Genomic DNA, 23,031 nt, shown 5'->3' with positions numbered 1-23,031 from the left:
GTCATTTATATCTGTGCAAAGTGGATGGAAAACACTACCAAATCACAATCCTATGGCAGATCCAATGCTCACTGAAGTCAGTGGAAAGCCCTGTGCTGCCTAAATGTTGAGGCTGTAGGTTTTTGTTTTTTGGCACTCAGGAGTGTTCAGCATAATGAGTAACTGAAAACTGATGTTTCAGAGAATGTAGGAATTGGCTGATTTCTATGTGTTGAGTATTATTTGACTTCTTCCCTATTTTAACAGAAAAACAACTGGATTCCCCTTTGGAGCCACTCTGATTTGCTGGACGATGAACTATTTATTCACATGATGTCATAGAATTACATGTTGTTTTCTTCTACTAGTCAGAAAAAGAAACTTTAAAAATAATGGGAATTTTCTTATAGATAAAACTGGAGGCCCATCATAAATAGCTAAGATTTTTACAATTGCATTAAGCTAGCCTACATTTTAATGTACACACTTTGGTGAAATTAATTTTTGGTAGTCTCTATTCATGTGACCTTTTTGCTGTGACTATTTTACATAATTTGATATCATTTGAAGTGACTAACAATGGCTGCTAATTGTAGAGGTAGAAACATGCAAATAAACAAAAGAACTTTCATAGGTGAAGGTTAGGATCCTATATCCAGTAGTGTGGGCCAAATTAATATTAGTTTAATAACCTATAAACTGTGATAGAAAATGTAATTGTCCTACATTACACGGGTATTCCTTTAACTGCACAGTTTATTCAAATGTATAATCTAAATAATTGAGTATCTATGCATACAATAGAACATTGCCTCATATGCAAACACCATTTAATAGACAGTTATATCCAAACAGATGGATAAAAAAGATGCCTGAATATAATTGGTTTGCTTTTGATTATTCCGCAGATACAAATTTACTTAAACAATAAGTCTGGTCAGGATAGGATTGATTGTCACACAAAATTCAGTTTGGTAAAGTGAAGCTGAGGAATTTATGAGGAATTTAGTGTGACTCTTTTTTAATCTACTGCTCACCTTGATAAGAACCAGGCTTCCATTTCTTTGAGCAATATTTTGTTTATACTTTTTGTTGAATGCAATGATTGCTGAGTTTTCCACAGAATGCAAACACTGCACACCAACATCCACGTGTGGCCAAGATATTAAAAAAGTAGTGACTAAAGTTAGTCTCCTAAATTCTTATGTGGGGATTACTTAAGTGGCCTGATTTTCAAAAGTACTGAGCACCCATACGGTCCATTGTGCTCAGTACTTTTGAAAATTAGCAATCTAATTTAGATGCTGGTCCGCATTGTGCTGCTTGTTTGGTACTGTTGACCCTTGCAGCCATGGGAAAGCCCCATTGAAGTAAATGCAGCTCTGCTTGTTCAGAGGGGTAAGCCTGTATGGATCGCCATGTAGGAATGTAGGAGCTGAACTTTAGACTTAAGAACCTAACTTTCTGCACCTATATTTGAAAATCTTGGCCATATACTATATGTGAACGTACATAGGTGTCTATATGCATATGAGAACAGGAGTACCTGTGGCACCTTAGAGACTAACAAATTTATGCATCCGATGAAGTGGGCTGTAGCCCACAAAAGCTTATGCTCAAATAAATTTGTTAGTCTCTAAGGTGCCACAAGTACTCCTGTTCTTTTTGTGGATATGTTGGCTGCTACTCTGAAACTTGTCTATATGCATATGAACAGTGTGTGATATTTTTGTATGAGGTGGACAAATAGAGTACTGCTGAAGCCCAAGCTAGTGAAGCTTTGAACCTCCTCAACTCCCATTGGTTTCAGAAGACATAGAGAGTGCTGAGTACTTAGGCTTGATCTCAATCAATTTTAAATAATTTAAGTTTACCGTGTCTGGTCAAATGTCCATGTGACATTTTGTTAATAGTTTCTGTTGTTGCACCTGTTATTGCCTGTAATAAAATGAGATCAATAAATGTACATCTCATGGAATCTATTTTTGGCAATGAATGAGTGTTTCTTCCTTTTTTTTTTTAACCCCCTTCTGTTTGACATAGGAAAGCTGTCAGGTTTTTGAAATAAACTCTCTCAGAAAATCGAAATATGGCACTGCCACTGAGTGCTGCCAATTTGCTAATAAGATTTAGGAGCTTTCCGTAGAGCTACTCACAGTTGTTAAAATGTCTTTAGAAAATGTCTTCTTTGTTACTGAAGTTACCGTACATACATATGGACATTTTTTTCTGAAAATATTCCAGGGATTTTATTACCATTAATCTTTTCTGAGGGTGTATATAATTTATCTCACAAGCCATCAGAATTCCCAGAGGGTAAATTACTCTAGAGGTCTCTGTGCCCTCATACTGTATCAAATTGACCTGCTTCTTGTTTGCCATTTTTGTGTACTACATTGCTTATTTAACAAGAAACAGAATGATTGTGATTCTGAGAAGGTCCTTTGATAGTAGTTTTGACACTCTGCCTGAATAATGACCCTCATTATGGAGCCCATGACAGGCTCTGAAAGTACTGATTTATGAATACATCACGGGTTCAGCATTAGAGCTCCCCCTACTCACTTACTCCTGATATAGGACTAGATATAGATAGAGCCCTTTGAAATTCAGTGAAGATGAGATAATTGCATGATTATGACCATTCAAATAACCTCTTTTTCTGATTTAACAAAGCTCTGTCATTTAATTTTGATTGTCTCCCAAGTTTTTAGAAACCTTTGAAAAAATGTTTATTAGGAAAATCTATTTCATGTTGGGAGGGCAGCCATGTCTTAGAGGACAATACAGTGGAAGTTACAAATACTTTTGGTTGCAAGAAATCTGATGCTTTCTATAGCAAACACTCATTAACAGTTGATATGATAATAGACTGTTAGAAGGAAGCTTAGCTAAGAGCTAAAAATCTGTGTCCTTGCTAAAACAAATTACAAGACACTTTGTAAACACATTTTTGTGAAGATTTTTGTTGATTTATTGTTTCCTCCATAGCGGTTATTTAAATAAATGTAGCTAATTTAGTTCGTTTGCCGCACTGTATAATTTTGTTCTTTGTGTGACGGGGTTATATGTAAAAGCCTGAAGGAATCACATCCCCATTAATCTTTTTACAAGTACAATAAATAAATAAAGAGACATGGTTTAATTTTGCCAGTTAGAAGATTTAAATAGGCAGTGGTGGTAAAAGTCTCTCTTTCTTTTTTTCTTTTTTTCCCTTCCCTACTCTTAAATAAATGGAAAATATACTTCACTTCCTTCCTGGTGTATCAGTTCTTAATAACAAAATGCTAACATATAAGTAAATGTGTACATGAATTTATGTAGTTTACTAACCATCTAGAAACAGATTTTTGCTACAGCTTACCCCTTAAGATGTATTTTCCCACATGCATGTGGGAAATGGTATTCTTTATTACTTCTTCTCCTAAAACTACTGTGTACCATTGCTGTACATAACTGCACAGCTGCTGTGAGTCATCCCATAGGTGGCTACATTTCAGTTGTGGTAAAGTGGTTGTCATACAGGGTTCAATTGTACCAGTTAGGCACAGCCCTCATTAGGGGCAACAAGAAGACAAACTGCCTAGAGGATGCACTTTCTGCTAGGCATACAGACGCTGAGTAGCTGCTACAACCTCCCTTTGTGTCATCCAGAGGTTCCCTATGGCCCCAGCATTCCTATGGGCCAAAAGTTCCATGGAATCTTGAATGATACCAAGTGGTGGGGACTTTTATGTTTATATTTCACCTGAGGCCCCTTTCTTCAATACTGTCTTAGAATGAAAAGTGCCACCGACTGAATCACCAGCACCATTTCCTGTGGTACGTTGGTGTTCCTTGGAGGTCTCATAGCCAGCCCTGCTTAGATTGTTTAACTTAATAGAGTCACTGGCTCACAATACATAGTAGTGTGGCTATGTTATTACATCATTAAAATGTAGTTGATGATTTTAATGTCAGTCTCATTGCCAAATTCTGTTCTTCAGATGGAAATAGGTCCAAAATTCCTACTCTATTCCATTTTTCCTTGCTCACTGTGCCCTCCCCATCCATGAGTGACTATGGGGATTAAAATTGGTTTCAAGGTACTTTCTTTAGTTAATTGTAAATGATGTCTAGGAACGATAAGGGCCATCAGTGTTACAGACAGCTCAGTCAATTAGAGGATATTAAGATGTTTTTTGAAATTTATAATCAAAATGATCCATTTTCATTTGTGTTTGGACTTTAGTGCTATGGCCACCAAAAAAAATCTTTCATAAACTGTATCTTTCAGACCTATAGGTTTCTATATTGTTAATTTGGTGGAATTTAGGCACCAGGAAGTCTAATGATGAAGTAGCATAAAATGTATTTGAAGCTTCTGCAATGCAGGTGTGTTGAGTGAGACACATCTGTGAAAACTTTTTTTTTTAACTTTGAATACCCCTTTCATAAAGATACTAAAGATGATTGTTTGCTTTGTTGCTTTCCTGCTTGGGAAAGCTAATACCAGAAGAGTACTGTACTTTTATAAAAGTATTTCAGAGTATAACAAAACCTTTTAGACTTTAATAACTATACATGACTGATCTGTCCTCTCTGGCAAGGTTAACTGTTTCTCCCAAGGAGTTAAGTGGCATATAAACTATTGTTCACACCATTTGTGCTAACAGCCTAGCATGACCTCAAATACAGTAGTGGTCATACAAGCTATCCTGTGCAATACATTTATCAACAAAGGTAAAAGGACCACAGGGGCAGAGCTGACTTTAAGTGTATTAGGGATCTATAAGGATAAATGCCTAACCTGATTCCACAGCAAAAAGTAATTACCGAACCATTGTTTCTATAGTGTTAATATTTTTTCATGGTTCTTTAGAAATATAAGCTATTTAGTTCTTGGTTTGACATCTGTACTGCATTATATTTTATACAATGCATCTCGACTAAAGTGTAGAGCGATCAAATAACAGTGAGATCATTTTACTTTTTCAAGAAATCATCAAGAGAACTAAAGTATAGAAAAGGGAACAGTTTAAATTCAGTAGTTATTTTTTAATATATTTAAATGATCTAATTAACAATAGGCTAAACAGCAGAATTTTACGGCTTTATTCTTTTAAGATTGCATGCCCCATTTACAGTTTGTATAATCTCACATACTTATTCACATATTTTTTCAATTTTTTAAAGCAATTCATTAGCTCTTTTCCTTTTTAGGTCTGACTGGCTCCCAATCCTTAGACTTCCCCATCCACAGCAATGAATGCACTACCTGAAAAGAAGGATCAGCTTCAGGTACACATTGGTAATATTAGAGATATGCAAACTCAAGTTAGGGGGAAACAAACTTATCAAAATTCCTCAAATGGAAATAACATTCAAGAAGTTTGACTCAGGACAGCCCTGTTATAGGCACTTACTATTTGCAGGGTCTCTGGCTGTAGAATTATCCATATAGTCATGATTAATGAATAATTATCAGAGCCATCCCACAAATTTGGCACACACAAATGTCACAAAGGTGTTAGTCCCAAATGCCTTACTCAGGGAAGATGAGCAATTAAGTGTATAAAATACCAATAACAATTAAAAGAAGAACCTGGTTGTTAGAGGATGAAGTCAAATTAGTTCATCTTGGTTTGTGTCTGTGGAAAATCAAAGCAAACTATTAATATCAAAGGAATATAGAATTCTCACAGTCCAGCTAGTCCACTATCCTATTTCCAAGATTGGCCCATACTACATGCTTTTGTGGAGAAAGGTGCAAGAAGCAACTTAATAAGCAATTATATGCAACTTTCCTAATGGAGAAGTTTCTTCCTAAACCCAGGCAGTTGGCTGCTTTACGTCTTAATGCATGAAGTTTTATATTCCATAAAATGTTTTGTCCTGTCTAATGTAACTATGGGAGTTGGTATTATAAATGTTTACTTCTGTTTTGAATCCTGTTAAGCTACACTAATATCTCACAGCAATGAGTTCCAGAGGTTAATTGCAGGCTATGAAAAATAAGTATTTCTTTTTATTATTTTCAAATGTCTTGCTTGTTAATTTCATTGGGGTCTCTTTGTTCTAATGTCACGAGAAAGAGTAAATAGGACTTCCATATATATATTCTCTATATCATACATTATTTTATAAATGTGTATCGTGTCCTATTACTCATCTTCTCTTTAAACTACATAGTGAAAATCTTTTAAATCTCTCCCATATGGAATTTTTTCTGTGCCGTTAGACATATCTAGACATATCCCACATCTGTCAATACTCTGCACCATGTGTCATCTGGCCCCTCTTGGGTATGGGTGGGTTGTGAGATGTTCTTTCTAAAAACAAAAACAAAACAACAATGTTAAGTATTGCATACTTCTGGTTAGTTTTCATGCTAATAAAACATTATGCTTTTTATTACATGGAAACCATATCATCGACGTCTGTCCTAAAGGTGCAGTGTCCTTTTGTTGAACTTCTGAGCGTATCAAATATTTCAAATTATTGCCAGTTAAACTCACATGAACAGCAACTCTTTTTAATATGTTTCTTATACAGCTTACAAAGAAATAATGCAATGTTCTCAGGGGTAAATTTCCATCTGGACTTTAACCAGGCCTCCATTTTTGTGTCCACAACTTTGCATGTGCAGTACAGTCTACTTGGACACCAAATACCTGGAGTGCAGCAATGATCATTTAGTTCTCGTCTTAATGCCTGCCTGGTGTGATGCCATCACTGGAAGGACATGAATTTAAACTGTGAGAGGGAGATAGACTAGCACTGTGTGCATGCTGTTATTTTCCCACGAGAGTGCTAGCATTTCTGTCCCTTAATTGTTTTTGTTAGTTGCCACTTCCTTTCTAATGTATTACACTGTCCATACATTCTTGCATGTTTTCACAGTAAGGATCCATACACATATGTAGGTAAGTAATTTTTCTCAAATGAATAGGCCCATTAAGTTCAAAGGGACTATTTACATAGGTATTCACCTGCCTACGTGTTTTTAGAATTGGGGCTCTTATACGTTGCATTGTCTTACAACACATAGCACATCTGTGAAAATGCTATATACCATAGAAGTAATATTCATTTATGAATCAACTCCTTCTTAACTTAAAAACAGGCTGAAAAGACATTTAAATGTTTGCAGGCTCAAGGGCCATGTATATCTATTAATTAAGAAAAGGCATCATTATGGTGGTGAAGAAAAAATAAAAAATGAAAACCTAATGAATTAAAACTGTCTTTCTCTTCATAATAATGTATTTTTTCAGACACAACGTAAGCTTTTTCCATAAGTTCTGCTACAAATCCAAAGGGAATTAAAACCGGACTCTAATTTCAACAGTACTATGCCAGTGTATCTTGTCAGTTCCCAGTGTTAAATACTCTTTAAGATCCTTCTGACCCTTTCTCTTTTATCTGCTTTAGCATTAGAATTAATTCCCACTACCAAGCAGAATGTTTGTTTGGCAGTTGAAGGACCCATATGCTAAATTCTGGAATATATTTCCTAACAGTAATAGTTAGTTCCTTGCTATTTTTCTTATCTGGCCCCTTGCTTGCCCTTTTGGCTGCCTTTAGTGCTAACTTTGCTGGTGGCGGTGGAACAGCCCCTAGGGCTGCTGTAGGTCAGACCGCTGATGGTCTGTCTTTTCTTCCTAGATGCCATTGATGAAGAACAATTCCAACCTTGGAGAAGGTTGTGAATAAAAAGCCAGATACCGAACTTTCTGAATTTTCCCAGTATGCCTTTGGAACCCCCAGATCCATGTATTAAAATAAATCCTACAGCGTTCATTAAATAAGTGGGAAAATTCTTTCAGGAATATTTTTTTCTTTTCTTGCACCAAAGAATATAAATATCTTCAAATGAAGATTAGAAATAGATTATGCAAAACTGTTTTATTACCATTTGCTCTGTATAACTTCCCCCCCTTGTACACATTATTGTTATTGACAGCAATTCTAAAGGCTTTTTTTTAAAAAGAAATTAAATAGTGAATCAATAAAGATTAGCTATTTATGGTAGATTATTACTTTATCATTCCCATAATTACAATAATGATTGCTGATGGAAATTCTATTTATGTGAATCATTTTATACTTGTTATTTATTATTATTAATGTTACCATTATTGTCTTCTTACCCTTCAGTTCACAAGATGTATCTTCTCAGTGAATTTTAATTTCAATATCTTGCTATTATACTGTACATAATCCTATCAAAGACTGTCCTTCATGCAACATTTTCAGTGATATATTATCACAGAGACCATTAATGAATGAGCTTCATATCTTACTAATACTGTTTTAGATACTATTTTTATTAATTTTCTAAGCTGTAATTCTTCATATAGTACCTATGTCTGTCATCTATTAAAGTTGTGTTTTTGATTTTAACACAAGTATTTCAAAGGGCGGCATTAACTTTGTCTTTAAAAATACATTTCAGTTCATAGATTCTAAATGATAATAATGTCCGTGCTTTGTTCTTTTAGACCTTGTGCACACTAATTTTCACAATTTTCCCTAGTTGTTGTGACCAATTTCCTGTTAATACTCAAAATTAAATTTATGCAAACTGTGTTCTTTCCACAATGCAAGATGGTGAAAACAAACAAACAAAACAAATCAATGACACTTTGTCCTGTGACTAAAATGCAGATATTATAGTGAAGTAGAGAAAAATGATTAACAGTTTCCAAGCTTTTAACTATATATTAAAAGTAAATAAAATCACTTTACTCTAGATATTGCAAGTTTCTAGCAGTAATTTTTCAGCTAAATGCCAGATTTATTTAAAAAGGATTACTCTTACAACTAAGAAACCATTTGTTCATCTTGGTGTATATACTTTCTTTAACCTTATGGTTTGCTGTTAAAATGATTGGAACACATGCCATCACATATGTTGTATATAATATTCAGCTCCTCTTCGAATATTTTTCTGTATGAAGTGATGAGTGCACAGTGTTGTGAAAGTTGAAGAATGACGTTTTAGAAACTGTCTTTGTTAAGGGCAAATCATCATTATTGGCATTCGGAACATAGATTTGACTAAGCTTAGATCATTGCTTAATCTTTTTTACTTACTTTACAGCATTCTGACAGTAGAGAGTTAGAGCCCAATATTAAAATATCCTTAAAACCCCCAATACCTATAGAAAATGTAAATAAGCCTTATGGTCTTTCTGAGGAATATTAAATATACATGCAGTACTCTGTAGCATAGATTAATAGCTGGGAATGTCACATTGTTATGATAACATAAACCTATGATATATTTAGCATATAGTTGTGGCATCTTGCATAAACAAAACATATCCCTATGACCTCATTAATTTTTTTATTGAATCTATTTAGTTTCCTTGCATAATTCTTTTTTTGTGAAACAAAAACAAAAACAAACTACTTGTATAAAATTTGAAATATCTGACCAATTAGTAAGTTGCTTATACAACATACTTTATATAAACGTATTCACATTCATTTGCATAACAGTGGAGAAGCCCAGAAAATCTAGAACAAATAGATGTCATAAAATAAATCACATATATTTTATTTGCCAACTGTTTTCATACTCATATGAATGTCAACAATTCTTTGCCTATAGTAATAATGTGCCATAGTGATATGAGATTCAATTGTTTAACATTTGATCTTTTTCCAGAGGACACTCCTTCAGCATCACAAGCTTAAATATTTCTATTGATTTTTGTGCCTGGATTTATTGTGAACATATAACCATCAGAGTAGAGCAGCACTTCAGATTTCTTAGGCAAAGCAACATGATTTAAGAATTCTAAAGGATTTTATTTAATTTAATACATGAAAGAGGATTTATATACCTGGGCCCTGAGTCATTAAGGTACTTAAAGCACATGCCTAAAGTTAAGCATGTGAATAGTCCTGTTGACTTCAATAGAAGTATGCATGTGTTTAAAGTAAGGCACATGCTTAAGTACTTCCTGAATTGGGTCTTTAATTTAAAACATATTTTATAGCATTCCATTCATTTAAATTGTGTTTAATTTTATGATTTAGAATATTTAGCATTTCTAAACCAATGGACATTTTTATTTTTATTTTTTATTTTTGCATTCAGAATATATTGGACCATAGGCCTCTGCATTAAATCCATTGATTTAACTGGAGTCACACCACAGATGAATTTGGACCATTGTGTTATTTAAAAGGCCATGATTCAGCAAAGTGTTTAAGCATGTGCGTAACTTTAAGCATGAAAGTTAGGCCCATTGAAGTCAGTGGGAGTAAAGGTATACTTAAAGATAAGCATGCTTAAGTGCTTTGCTGGATCAGGATCAAAGAAACCAGTTCAGAAAAGCACTTAAGCATATGTGTGAGTCCTATTGAAGTTAATAGGGTTTACACACATAATTAAGTTACGCAAGTGCTCAAATACTTTGTTGAATAGGGATGTACTGCTGAATTATACAGGCTAAAACTTTGAAAAGGGACTAAGGCATCCATCTCCTATTGATCTTCAATGAAAGTTGGGCATCTAAGTCCTCTGAGCCCTTTGAAAATTCCACCCTAAATTTTCTAGCACGTGCCTGAGTGATTATTAGGGTTCAGTTTTTTGTTGGCGTAGTGCTGAAATGTACTGCCTAAAAGGACACATCCCTAGTTCTCTGGAGCACAGAAGGGTCTATATTATGATACACCTATTTAGCTGCAAAGATCTGTTGACCATTTTGTGGGGGCCATGGGACCTGTTGGGAATCTTGTGTCTTACTGAGTGAATGAAAGAAGCAATACCTGTACCCTGGAGAGAACAGGATCTACACCTGGACTACAGTTATGCTTGACTGCTGCACAGGTGTGTGTGTGCATGTGAAAGAAAAGGAGGGGGAGTAGCCTTCTCACACACACCCTCTTGCACACAGGAGACAAGCTGGACCTGACTGAAAACTTCAGGACTGTGCTCTATGTTTGTGGTTTTGGCTGTGGGTGACATCTGCAGATACACATGGATAGTATTCTGCCAGTAACTATCCCTGTATCTAGAGTCTGATTTTAGCATTTTTTTTTTATTTAGTCAAGATACTTTTGACTGGATTCAAAATACTTTTGTAACTGACAGCAAACACAACATCATCTGGTCTGTGAATATACAGTAGTAGCATTATCTGAAACACATTTCTGTTGAGGTCTCAATGGATAATCTGAATAATTATCTGGGGCAATATTTACCAAATATGTCACTTTTCACAAATATTTAGAGTTGCTTCTTTTCTCTTGAAATCTTAGAGTGCTGGTCTGAGGAAAACAGTAGCTTCCCTACATGTGCTTAGATAATACTGGAGCAAAATTATATCTGTCAGAGATGAAACTACCATAATTATATCTTCTTATAATTTATTCATTAGTGTATGGATCTAAAGCCTTCCAAGGAATGTTGCACATCTCCATAAAATTCCCAAATGGAACATTTGGCAGGTTCTCTGATGTAGCTGACAGATGTGGCTAAACACATGCTATTAGACAACCATTTAGTGAATACACAGGTGGTATTTGCACTACTGCCTTCCATTGGTGGCGGTTCTTCTGGTCTGGGGGAAGATCTAAGTTGCACCACAACCCGGACAGAGTGGGCTTCTTACCACAGTAGGTCTTGTGCCCAGGATGGTGGAAGTTAGTCTACTTCTTGTAGTACCACATGACCTTCTTAGTTTGCATGTGCTGCAAACCAGCAGGGGCACACCTAGCACACAGAGATTTAGCATCTGGCACATCGATGTTTTGTTTTATATTTGTTAATAAGCCTATAGTAGTCAAATGCTTGGGATTAAATCCTGTCCCCCTTGAAGTTATTAGCAACACTCTCATTGGCTTCAATTGGCCAAGATTTCATGCTAGGGGTGTTTTTTTGGGGGTGTTACAGAGAAAATTGTCCATATTCATTGACAAAGCATAACAGAAATATGCCTTTCTAACAGGCTCATTGCTTGAGCCAGAACGACTCCTACTCATGTTTCACCCCAGTAGAGAAACCTTGGAAAGAAGTGGTACTGGAGGTGGGATTTGAAGGAGAGAGGTTCTGTTGTTCATCCTCCTTCCAGTGAAGACTTGGTCTCTGCTGTGTGGGGCTTCCACCATTTCCTTTGGGAGAGTAATTGATCTCTACAGTAGGTATTCCCTCTTCCCCCCGCCCCTTTTCTGCCTAATTTCTCCATTGCTCAGTTTCCAACTGTTTCTGTTACTTATATCTGTGATATGGTAAATTGTATACATCAGAAGATGATCATTGATTTTTGAGAGATCACCCAAGATTTTAGCATTGTTTAATACTTCTCATTGTCCCCCACGACTCTTCTTTTTTTCTATCAGTACTTTCTGGAATACTCTCTGTCATCAACATTTCAGATTCAGAGTTTGGGGAAGATCAGGGCAGATTGACCTTGTGGCACTGGATAGTCCCCAGGATTCCTCCTACCTAACTCACACTGCCTGTTTTTTGTTTTGTTCTAATTTGTTATGTCTTACAGTTTCTGTAACAGGTTGTCCTGGTTGCTTAAGTGTGTTCAGTAATGAAAGTGTAGAGAGAAGGGGCAGGTCCCCTTTTCTTTTTCTGAATGTAAATAATGAGATTTGAGAGTCCATTGGTGTATTTACTTATGCTTATTTCTTATTCTTTCTTTTTCACTATATCTGACAGTTTTTAGAGTGTGCTTTTTAAGACCAAGGAGCTTGCTGAAGTGAATGAAGATATACCCGAGGAAAGACATGCACAACATTTTGGCAAGATTGCATTTGTAGAATGTTGAAGTACAGCAGCTGAGATCCCAGCCTTGGAAATCATGGGGCTCCAAATCCCATCCTTAGAATCAACAGGGCAACTTCTTGAGTGAGGTACTACTTAGCCTGATTAAGTGTAGTAGACTTTGGCCGTGAATTGTGTTAAAATTATGTGATGACTAAGCATTAATGAAACAAGATATTTATATGTGTAAGCAGAGCAGGGACCCAATACCTGGGGAAGACGAGTTTGAACCCTGGTTAGAACATAACACTGAAATACTGCAGGAGTGGGCCGTACCAGATGCAGAAAAGCAAAGATGTCTAATAGAGAGCCTCAGGGGCCCAGCATTGGATGTGGTTTGCACCCTGAAGCTCACTAAGCCTGGGGTCAGTGTGAAGGACTGACTAGAGGCTCTCGAGCACACCTTTGGGAGTTTAGAGGGCTGTGAAGACAGTTATTGTAAGTTCCTTAATTCCCGACAGCAAAGGCGTGAGAAGGTTTCAGCCTATATACAGAGGCTGGAAAGACTGCTTCAGAGACCTGTCAAGAGGGGAGCAGTGACTGCTGAGCAGATGGATCAGACCAAACTGACTCAAATTGTAAGAGGAACTCAATATCAGCACCCGATTCTACTTCATCTCCGGTTAAGAGAACAACAGGAACATCCCCAAGTTACTCCCAGCTGATAAAAGAGATCAGAGAAGAGGACGCCAGGCAGGCTTGGGAAGCCCAATCCTCTGAGCCAGCCAGAACACGAACAGCCAGTGTACTAATGGTGAGCACCAGAGAGGAACTTGCCCCAAAACGCAGGTTCTAGCAGAACAGATAGCTGAGCTGCAAAGCACCATTGGCCGAGCTAAGACTTCCAGTAATAAGTAGCCTCAGGCTGTGGCAATGGAGAAGTCAACATTTAGAGCCACCATCCCACCCAGGCAAAGGGGAAAGGACAATTCATCTGCTACTAGTGTGGTCAGGATGGACACAGTGCTGCCAAGTGTCATAATGAAGAAAATCCCTCCTTAATGTATGGAAAACAGGATCAGTTGGGAGGGGTCGAGGAACCTGCCAAAGGGTCTGGGAAAGGGGGCCACCCAGGTTCACAGGACTTGAAAGCTCCCTTAGAACAGACTGTCCAGCTGGGATCCCTTCAGGACTGATAGGGCCTTAAGCAGAGATGACTGTGAGGTCAAAGGGGCAGAATGTAAAGCTGTGCTTGACACTGGATCTCAAGTGATGATTATATTTCAATCATTCTACCAATGGATGCTCAGCATGCCTATACAGCCACTGACTGGCCTTGGCCTGTGTGGCCTCAGCATGGATGAATACCCCTACCAAGGGTATGTCATAGTGCACCTGGAATTTCCAGAAGAGTTTGCTGGGGTAAGAAAAGAGGTAGACACTGATGCCTTAATATGCCTCGACCCTAACAAATTCTTGGCTGGGGGCAGGATGTAAGCAGGGTCTGAATGAATGCTTCCCTGACAGCTAGCTGGGAGGAGGAATGATTTGGGTGTGTTTATGTAAATACAGTTTGCTCCTGCTTTGCTTACATATTCAGCAGATACAGCGGTACTGAATGCAGGGGTAGTGAAACATGGTTACCAATGTTGTAATTATTGTAGGAATACAGAAAAGCAGAACTGTGCTTAACCTGGCCCAAATGAGAGGGCCACCCTCAGTTGAAAGAACCTTGTTAAGCCAGGGGCTCGAATGTCAGAGCCCTGAGCAAGTCAGAGGGGTGGGAATAGGTATCCCCAGCCAGGAGGCTGCACACCCTCATCAAGGGTCCTCTCTAGACTGATTTAACCTGTTCCTCCTCTCTGTTCAAAGAATAAGTTAAATAGGCTTTATTAGGAGCCTCTTTGTTATGTTAAATGCCCAATCAGAGCTGAAATCAGTTGTGGTTGGATTGTGTTTCTGCCAGGCCTGCTAAGAGCTAAAAATCACTGAGAACTGAAATCAATTGAAATGGGGCAGTGTTTCTGCCCAGCCTGCAAAGAGCTGAAAATTACTAAGATACTGATGTGCAGAGGTCACAGCAAAGAGGCAGGTAACAGTCAGCTGGTGAATGAGTGGCTGGTCAGGCAGAGAGGCGCACTGAGCAGCCAGCAGGACAGCTGGTGGAGAGGCACAGCAAGAGCGGTGAGCAGGCGGCCGGTGGGAGTGGCTGGCAGAGAGGGGCAGCGAATGAGTGCCTGAGCAGCGAAGCGAGTAAGGTACCTCTTTACCCCACCCGGGGGAGAGGAACTGAACTCTGCAGATGCACTTCTGAACTCTGGGTCTGCACTGACCAAGGACAGCAACTGTGAGTGGGGCGCAGAGAAGGGTCCGGCATGTGAAAGGGACTTTTGGGTTGCTGGACTTAAGAACCTGAGGGGAAAAGGACACTGCCCAACCAACTTGGGGGTGGGTCTTTTACTCATGGTTTATGTTTATGAACCCTGTTTGTGGTGTTTTCCCAAATTAACACCCAGTTACTTCCCTCCTTTTATTAAAAGTTTCTTTTCTATACTCAGATTCTGTGCTTGCGAGTGGGGAAGTATTGCCTCTCAGAGGTGCCGAGGCGTGGTGTGTAAATTTCCCAGGTTACTGGGTGGGATCTCGAGCTGGTTCTGTGTTGTATCAATGGAAAGGAACTCCTAGGTATTGAACCCGGCCCAGGTTGCTGCTGGCTCCAATCTTCCAGTTATCACAAAGTGATGTCAGAATGATATTTCCATGAATCAAACACATGAACAAAAACTCCCCAGCATACACAGAGGGATTACGGTATTTTGCTTTGTTGTGTGCTGCATGTGCACATAGAGCCAAATTTTCAGTTAGGACCTAATCCTGATTCCATTGAAATCAAGAGTCGAGCCCATGACCTATACAATCAAAAGCCTTCTGTGTATCTCAGACAACACACTGCTCTGTCTCAGTCCTGTTCAATCTGTTTTGTAACGTGCTTCTCTTCAAATGTTGAGCTTGGTTCTGTGTGAATTCCAAATGTGCTTGTAAATCTTAAAGATGTTTTACTGCTTAAGTAGTTTCCCCCCTGATATTAATGTCTTTTCAACATAAAAATGTACAGATTAAAGAGGCAATTGATGAAGTACAATAGGCCAAATTCTCTGATGGCTTTAATGCCATATTCTTTCCTTAGCACAAATATTTTGTGTTCTTTCTTATGTCACAGGTTTTTGATATGTCCATAAAATGACTTGTTCTCTGAGTTGCAAACTCATATTTGTTTTGGGTTAACTCTTCTTGTATATCCCCGAGGAGCATAATTTAAGCCACTGAAGTTGATGCAGTGAATTTGGCAGTTTATAAGTAGAGAATACTTAGATTTGGGGGGCACATATAGCCTTTCATGTACAAAGTTCTCATTTTAACTTACCTCGGGCTACTGGCTTTACTGATTTACAGTTCATTAGGATTCCGATTTGGGTTGAAAATTCCAGTACCTATATGCTTTTACACATTCATTTCAGTTCATGCTGGCTGGCTTTAGAAAATAATTGTAACTATAATCAATAAATGTATGTATATCACAGGGAGCAACCTCAGATGTCCCACTCATCCTCCTCCTGTAAAAAAATCCTCCTTTGCTCCCAGTTCATGGAAATATCATTCTGACATCACTTTGTGATAGCTGGAAGATTTCCTTGCCTATCATTTAACAAAATCCCAATACCATTTCCTTACTTTTAACAAAGTCTCCAAATCCTTATGTATCTCACATTTGCTCTGCCTGTATTTCACGTTAAAATTGAATTCTTTGGATAAGAGAGTTCTAATCTCTACGTGTGTGGTTTCTCTTAGCAGCAATGAACACTATACAAGTATTTGAAAACAACAGTAAGGTGTACTCCAAAATAAATATATGAAAAGAAAAATTAAAAAAAAAACAATAGCAATCAGGAATTTAGCTTCTGATTGTTGAGTATTTCTCCTGGCATTTTTGAAGTTTATAACAATGTGATTCAATCAGTAAAAGGGCTTTTATAGGCTATTCAACTTTTTATTTTAAAAATGTACAGGGATATCATCAAGTATTTCTAATAGTTTTACTTTGCCTTTTATCACCATCCATTTTTGTATGATCCACTAAAAAGAATTAACATAACATCTTCCCCTCTTAGTTTTTCCCTTTTTCATTTGTTTGGTTACTTTGTTGGTTCTTTGTTGGTGTAAAAGGGTGAAAATCCATTGAAGATAATAGAGCCAATACATTGGCCAGAAGAGAATTAAATTTAACACAGCATAAATTTCATTTTACATTCGCCTGATGATGACCAAACATCTTGGATAATGTCAGTAGAGTTCTGCTAATCATGTGAGCTACATGTTGCTGCACAGAAACAGGCAGCAGAAAATATTGCTTTTTTTGGGTGTCACTAAATTACAGAAATGGTCCATTTTTTAAAAATCTGCATATTTAGGGCCTTGCATCCTCTATACCTCTGTAGTTACTTCCAGTTGGGCACAGTGAGTGTAAAATACAGCCATTCTGATTTGGGAGCATTTACACCTACTTTGTTCAGATATTGCACACTACATAGGGTGTGTAGTGCAGAATCTGGCTCAGGATGCAAGACAGTGGTGAATCAGTCCTTTAGACTATAGTGGAAATTCTGTCAATTTATCATGGCTTAGGTCAGTCCACGATGATTATCTATTATTGGGATATTATAGTAGTGCCCAAAAGCTCGAACCAGGATTAGGGGCCCATTGTGCTGTGATCTGCACAAACATATAGTAAGACATAGTCCCTATTCCCCAAAGGTCACAATTTAAGGCCCAGATTCTGTGTTTAATTTTAAACATATGAGTAGCCCCTTGATTTCAATGGGACTATTCAGATGAGTCAAATTAATTATTTGCATGAGCTTTTGTAGGATTATGGCCTAAATGCACAAAATAGACAAAAGATGTGAGGGGAGACAGAGGCATAGTGAGGTGAAGTGACTTATCCAAGTTCAGAGGCCAGGTCAGTGGCTGGCCAGGAATAGAACCTAGTCCAGTGCCCTGTCCACTGAATCACATGATAGCCTTACTTTTGGGCTCCTATTTGGGACTTAGAATGTTCAATAGTGTCTGTTTTTAAAACTCGAAAATTGTCACCCTTCTGTATTTAGTTTTCTTAGCATTTATAGTGTAGTGTTACTGCACTGCTACTCACAATAATCAGACATAAAGGACAACATTAAAACTTGTCGTGATCAGGTGTAACTATGGAACGCAAGTTTTTATGCCAGGTCTAGGAAGATCTGTGGATCCTGAACCCAGGCTCATGGTCTGCTGCCGCAGCCACAACACCACCCAACAGCTCTACTGGTGACAGGAGAATTGCGAGTCATAAGGCCTTATGCTCCAGTAAGGGTACTGCCCAGACAGACCTGATTGGAGGAGCTCTTGAGCCCCTGATTGGACCAGGTATGTTATATAAGCCAGAAAGATATGCAGGCAGTTGTCTGGGAAATAAGGTGTATCTTGACTTGCTACTGCTACAGACCATGCTGTTTGACTCCCAGCTTTGTTCCCAGTTCCTGCCTTCAGCCCTGCCTTGTTCCTGTTCCCTGCCCCTGTTCTCTGACTCCAGCTCTGACCCTTGGCTTTGGCATTTGGCCTCTGACTTTGTTCCTGATCTTCAGCTATGATTCCCTACTGTGACATGGTTTGACCCTTGGCTCTAGCATATGGCCTCTGACTCCAGTTCTGACCCTAAGTTCCTTTCCCTGACTCCTGCTCTGACCTATAGGTCAGACTGCCCATGTTCCAGTCCCTGACAAGTTCTGAATGTGAAGAAAAGTGTGTAGAGACAAATGTGAGAGATACCTAAACACAGAGAAACAAAATCTAGCAATGAAATTGACCTTCCTTTTGAAGTCAATTTAATTTAAATGAAAGATAATTTTTGAAATAATCTATCCTTTATTTTAAAGATAGAGAAAATCTACAACATAAGCCAAAGCAATAATGGATAAAGCAAGGGCTTCGATTTATAAAGGAGAAATGTATCTACTGTTTAAAGAAGAGGTCTGCAAGGCAGGACACTTGGATTCTATCAGTGCCTTTGCCACTGACTCACTGTGTGATGCTAAGCAAGTAATTTACTCCTTGTGTGGTAAATATTGTTTTACCTGTTGGGTAAATTGAGGCACATGGACATTAAGGGCAATATTTGAAAAATTGGTTTCCAGCTTTGCGTGGCTCAGTTTTTGAGTATGCAACTTGAACCACCTGTTTGCATTCAAAATTATTGGATGGCTACTGCTACTTTGAAGTCAGTTTGACCCTAAACATCTAAGTGCCTCCATTTACTCAATGGGGAAAATAACAGAAACCTCACAAGGGGTATTGTGAGTCTACGTTACTTAGGGCCAGATTCTGATACTTGATGTAAATAAGTGTATCACCTTATTACACAAATGGTCATCTTGAAGTAAAATAGTTTTTTTAAATGTTGACATCTATCTAAATGACTGTATGTGCTGTGTGCTTACAGGCAGTTCTTCATATGAAGACTTATTAAAATGGGCTAATACATTATCTCTGAGGAGTGGCTTACTACAATGCATATCACACTTGACCTAATGGCTTTCACCACCCCACGATTTACCTTGGAATAGTTATGGGTTATTTCTCAGTAATTAAAGTAAATTGTATCATGTGACTGTCCACTGTTGTCTCTCAGTTCATGTCTGTTATATAGGTAGCACACTGAGCAGGGCCGGCTCCAGGCATCAGCTGAGCAAGCTGGTGCTTGGGGCGGCAGATTGTTCGAGGCGGCATTCTGCCCAATCCTAGGGTGGCACGGCCGCTTTTTTTTTTGTTCTTGTTCCGCTCCGGACGCCCTGTAGGGGGCGGCGGCGCGGAGAACCAGAGTGCCCTGCAGGGCAATCCTCTTCCTTTCCTACCCGCCGACCGGAGCGGAGCCCTCGTGGCAGGCGGCAGGAGGCGGCGCAGCGGGAGGGGCCACGTGGCAGTGCCCCTGCTGTAGCCCTGGCTGCCCCCTTCTCTCTCTCTCCCACCCGCTCCCTCACCCTCCCGCCTCCCCCTCAGCCGGTCCCCCTGCACCTGCACTCCGGCCGCGCCGCAGGTTTTTTTTTTTTTTTTGCTTTGCCGTTCTGGCCGCCCCGTTTTTTTTTTTTTTTTTGCTTGGGGCAGCCAAAAAGCCAGAGCCGGCCCTGACACTGAGAGACAGTGGCATTTATGTTTTTAATATAGTGCAAGTGTTTAAATAATAGACCTCTGAAGAATTGAATTTTCCTACAAAATATATTTTAGCCAAACTATCTCAGATTCATTTTTTAGTTACCTTACATATACACAACATGACCTGGAGTTTCCTAGCATACGGGTCCTAATTCTATAATCCTTACTCATTAAAATTCCACTGATTGCTATGGGACCAGATTCTATTCTTACTTACATCATTGCAACCCATTACATTCAGTGAGGTAGCACAGCTCTAACCCAAAATTGAGCCAGTGTTCATGGACATTTATGATCATTTATAAAAGGAGGCCTGAGGTCTGCATGCACAAATACCGGCATACTCACTGCAGTTGCACCACAATTTAGGTGACTGCATGAGAAATGGCTAGATAGCCATGTATGCATACAATCACCTGATTTGCACTTTCAACCCTGGTAACTGAATGTACATATATAGATAGGTACATAGTAACCAGCTCCAATGTACACCTGTCCTTGGCTGCCTCCTTTAAAATGTGATCATTAATTTTAAATTGCATGTAATTGCAATGAGTCAGATTACACCCTATGAAACTTCAGTGGCATAGCATAGGAATGCAAGTCAGTACATGAGTTTGGCCCAGTGACATTGATCATGGCAGTTAAATTCTCTGTGTCAGGATGGCTTTATGAAAATGCACTATGTGGTCTTTGAGCTATCTGGTTTTTGTCTGAAAAGATTTCAGGCTCTCCCTACTGGCAGAACTTAAAAGGTCAATGGCACTGCTAATATTGTCTTACACATCAAGCAAGTGCTTATAATCCCTTTTGGTACCATGAATACCAGTAGTTTGACTAACTGTAGTCTTTCTTTTACTGAGTTATGAACATTTTGACTATCAGTTGCTGCAAATGCAGTATCAGCTCCTACTTACATTTAAAAACCAAAACTTTTTGTAAAATTTAATGCAAGTAAAAATATTGTGATTATGTCATATCATTTATTTACCTTACAGATAATGGTAAGAATGAATATTTCTGTCTCCCTCAGAAACATGAAGGTTTTACAGGAACCCACTGTGCAGTGGGGGCTTTGCAAAGTCCACCACCCATCCATCTTATAGTATGGATCCACAATGATTAAGAGACATAGGATTAGTGGGTTTTTAACCTGTCATTGCTCTGGATTAAATGGGTGGGCTAGTGCAAACTACCTGATTGAGCTGGATAATTTTTTTCACAACAAGAGGGTGGGGATTTTTCACAGAAATTAACATGAACAAAATTTTCTGTTTTTCATGAAACTTCAGCAATATTTTATACAGAAATTTTTACCAAAATTTGAAATAGTTATTCAAATGTTTCTGTTTACCAGAAATGTAAGAAATGTTTTCTTAGTGAAAACAGAGGGTTGGTGAATGAAAAACAGATTGTGGTGAATTAAAAAAATGTCAAAATGATTTTGATTAAGATTTTTGTTAAAAAAAATAAATGATCAGGGAAAACTTTGTGAAACATTGTGACAATTGATAAATTTCAAACTGTGAAATAAAAATAACTTCAAAAATCTCTTGAAATTGTTTTCCCTTGATTATTTTTTTTTTTTACCATCTTTTTAGGCTGTGTGAGAGTGTCATTAGCTGCCTTGCTCTTGTTCAGCAGCTGTAGTACCTTCCCTCCCCAAAACTGACTTTCAGTAAGGGAAGGGATTACAACAGGCTCATTAGTACTTTAGTTTGTTCTCTGTGATTTAGGTTTATGTCAGAATCTTGCAAACCTTCTGTGTTAAGAACTGAGAGATATTTTGTACCGTTTCACCCGGATCTACTATTTCTTTAGCAGTGGCTCCTCTTAACATCTGTAGTCCCAATTTGAGGATCCTTACTGAAGTTGAAATAAGAGTGGCCACTTGGGTTGTGATAGAATGCTCATGTAAAAGTGGCAGAATCGGGTCCTGTATGAATATGTGATTGTTTTGTCCATTTTACAGCATTGCAATTTATCATACTTGCATCGGGGTCCAAGGAGCAGGGTTGGAAGGTACATCCTGGCAGAGGTGGTAATTGGCAAGTTCTCCTCTTCTTAAATCTAATGCTTGGGGAAAGGGCCCCAGGATGCTGAATGTGCAAGACAAATAGGGATGAAATCCTTTTGGGACGGTGGCCTGAGTCTTGCCCCATGGAAAAAGGCATTTGGGTGTTTGGGACCACATTGACTTTTTTTATTCTACACCTAAAACTTAAGTCAACCTAGCTACATCTCTCAGGGCTGTGCGGTATAATTAGGCCAACCTAACTCCCACTGTGGACACAGCTAGGTCAACAGAAGAATTCTTAGCTATCCCTTTTGCGGGGGTGGATTTACTACAATGATGGAAAAACCCCTTCCAGTGTGTAGTGTCTGTGCTACAGCGGCTTAGCTGTAGCGCTGCAGCTGTGCCACTGTAGCGCTTGTAGTGTAGACATACCCTGAAAGCATAGGAGATGTGGCCTGGGAACATTATGGTCTGATTGCAAAATCACATGGACTATTTGCCAGGTATTTGATGACAATGTGGCTTCTTTCACATTGCACAGCGGCATGAAGAATGAAAAAATAATGTTACTGATATAATGTAATAAAAGGAATCCAATCAATTCTGTTTAGAAGTATGACTATCACTGTTGTGTATAACTATAAGCAGAGATTCATGAGATTTTTAATTGCTTTTAACAAATGCTTTGTAACTTGAAGTCTTTAAATAATGATTTGAAGACTGCAGTAACTCAGCCAGAAGTTAGGGGTCTATTACAGGAGTGGGTGGGTAAGGTTCTGTGGCCTGCAATGTGCAGGAGGTCAGACTAGATGATCATGATGGTTCCTTCTTGCCTCAAAGTCTATGAGTCTGAGTCTATATTGTACTTCTTTTCCAAGCTAATTAAGGCCTCATGGTTTTCTTCAGAAAAGTCAAAGTTGACTGAGATATTTCTATTGAAAGTCTCCTAGACTAGTGCTGTACAGCACTGAATTGTCCAGGGGACTTCATACTACCTTAATTTTTATGTAAAATATTTCTCATGTGTCATGTGAGCACATATATAGTCAACACATGTTACACATGCACACACATAGTCACC

The 23,031-nt window shown here is 38.4% G+C and overlaps 1 long non-coding RNA gene across 1 annotated transcript in view; it reads right to left on the bottom strand.

The window, feature by feature from the left end:
• Window positions 1-5,037: 5,037 nt before the first annotated feature.
• LOC117876710 overlaps window positions 5,038-23,031 on the bottom strand; it is a 57,135-nt gene continuing 39,141 nt past the window's right edge. The window contains exon 3 of the long non-coding RNA XR_004645528.1: window positions 5,038-6,290. This is a non-coding gene — a long non-coding RNA (uncharacterized LOC117876710). The remainder of the gene's footprint in view (window positions 6,291-23,031) is intronic.

The sequence above is a fragment of the Trachemys scripta genome, chromosome 1, assembly GCF_013100865.1.
Source record: "Trachemys scripta elegans isolate TJP31775 chromosome 1, CAS_Tse_1.0, whole genome shotgun sequence".
In the NCBI taxonomy this organism is placed as follows: Eukaryota; Metazoa; Chordata; order Testudines; family Emydidae; genus Trachemys; species Trachemys scripta.
This window is presented reverse-complemented; position numbering and strand designations above follow the sequence as displayed.